General features: G+C 37.3%; 1 protein-coding gene across 1 annotated transcript in view; it reads right to left on the reverse strand.

Annotated features, from left to right (window-relative positions):
• Nucleotides 1-2,288, reverse strand: part of LOC114004646 (cilia- and flagella-associated protein 47-like) — a 37,732-nt gene that overhangs the window by 27,231 nt on the left and 8,213 nt on the right. The window lies entirely within an intron of this gene.

The following is a 2,288-nucleotide window of genomic DNA, read 5'->3' on the forward strand; positions in this document are numbered from 1 at the left end:
CCCTACCTACAGGCCCAGGATTGTTAAGATTTGGGAGAGAATGAGCCACCACTTGAAAATGCTGAAGTGGAAGTAGTGTCCACTCAGAGAAGAGTCAAATTTCAAGAAGGTTCAGAGACTATTCAGATAGCTTGATATAGGGGTGTAAGGTATTTTCCTAATGAGAGATTATGAGTTCCAGGGTGTGGGTGTGATAAAATTTTAGGATTACGAAAAGCATGAGAATTGTGGTCAAAAAGTGGAAGTACACTGCACTTAGGGATACAAATATAGAAGATTAGAGATGGCCCCTAATATTCATATAGCAACAGACATAAAACGGGATAGACGTATAATGAGATGCTTCCACATGGAAAATAGATGACAGTACTAAGACTTCAGATCTGCACGTTCTTTGGGGGTGAGACTTTAGATGTGAGAAAGAATGGAAATCATTGCAAATATACATTACATGTAAGGATTTGCTAATGGCTTGAAAATAATCTACTAATTAGTTAATATTGTCTAACTACCTAAACGTATGCATATATTTTGTTATATATGAGCTCAGTATTCTCAGAATTTGGCCCTCATAAATAACAAACTATTGTCATATGTGGAGAGTTTACTAATGTATGAAGGAATTGAGTTCTCGGTGCAAGATAAATGTCTCAGCATTTGTCTTTTTACTCCTATTTGTTTTCTTCCTAAAAGTAGTAGAGATAAATATCACAGCATCATTTATATGTGATAATAAGATGAATAACACTCAATGATGTTTTCTGTTCCTTCATAGGAAACAGGGATTCCAGTACATGCCAGTTTCCAAAGGAGAGGACATTCATTATAACTACCAGAACTCAGGAAAAATAAAAGTGGCAAAAAGTCATGCACGGTTGTGCCCAGTCAGAATAAGGAAATCCTAGAATAGATGTTTTCATAAAAATACATCCATTATTTTCATTTTATGAGATAACTGAAAAACTATAAATCAAATCCCTTCTCTAAAAATTAAATTCTGACTTGCTCACAGATTTGGTGGCAGCAGAGAATTTAATTTGTGTACTTATTTCCTATTTACAGGGACATTACAACTTGTATCATTTTATCTTACTTTTAGATTTAAATATACATAGGGATGTCAGTTATATGAAAAAAGAGATAACAATTTCAGTTCAGGTGTAATTGAATTTTTGACATATCAGATTGAGCTTCAATTACATTTGACAGAATCATTTTAATTTTCATTTTAGACAGAATCATATTGATTTTCATTTTATATTTTTCTTAGCCAACATACTTTGATATCTAGGATTTTTTTACTTTAAATCAAATAACGGTTTGAAGTGATAGAATAGCTTAATTAACTTCACTGACTGAACATAATATTTACTCTGGAATTAGACTCTCATATTTTTTTCATTGCAAAATAAACATAATAAGAAACTTAATATTTGTATAAAGCAGGCTTTTGTTTTTTAAAAATGTACTAGACAGATAAATTATGGAAGGATGGCTTGAAACATATTTTAGCTTATCAGAGTCTAAGAATTAAACAAAAACGCTAACTCTACAATTGCAGGATGTTCCTAAAAAATTTCCTGATGTGCTAAAGTTGCCACCTTTACCATCTCTCTAAACTTCTTCGAGGCCCTGTACAGAAGTTAAAGCAGTCTATGTTGTTTTATGGCAGTGGATTCTTTTGATCTTTAGTGGTTTTGCCCTGGTTTCGTACAGATTTTTTTTTTTTTTTGAGAGATTTTCACTGTAGGGCGCGTGCGCTCGCCAGACAGACAGAGAGAGACATAGAGACAGAAAGCGAGAAATCACCCCCCAGGGGGATGGTCACGCCGCAATCCCTTCTCCTCCATTCTCCTCTCGGGATCTTGGGCACGCACGCACACGCGCCCGGCGTGAGTTTTAAGCCACCGGGTCCGGGACACGAACCGCGGTCGACCACGTGGGAGTCCAGCGACATAGCCATTACGCTAACTGCTGGTTCCCACGTACAGATTTTAATGTAGAAAAAAATTCAATTTTGGGACCAACAGTTTAGCTTAATGGCTATGTCGCTGGGCTCCCATGTAGCTGACCATGGTTTGAGTACTGGACTTGGTGGTTTAAACTCACGCCAGGCGCATGTGCATGCATGCTCAAGATCCCGAGAGGAGAATGGAAAGAAGGGGTTCCAGTATGGCCATTCCCCATCGGGGGTGACTTCTCGCTTTTTGTCTCTCTGTCTCTCTCTGTCTTTCTGGCGAGCGCATGCGCCCTATAGCAAAAACCTCTCCAAAAAAGAAAGAAAGAAA

The sequence above is a fragment of the Tupaia chinensis genome, unplaced genomic scaffold (genome assembly GCF_000334495.1).
Source record: "Tupaia chinensis unplaced genomic scaffold, TupChi_1.0 Scaffold139466_1, whole genome shotgun sequence".
Taxonomy (NCBI): domain Eukaryota; kingdom Metazoa; phylum Chordata; class Mammalia; order Scandentia; family Tupaiidae; genus Tupaia; species Tupaia belangeri.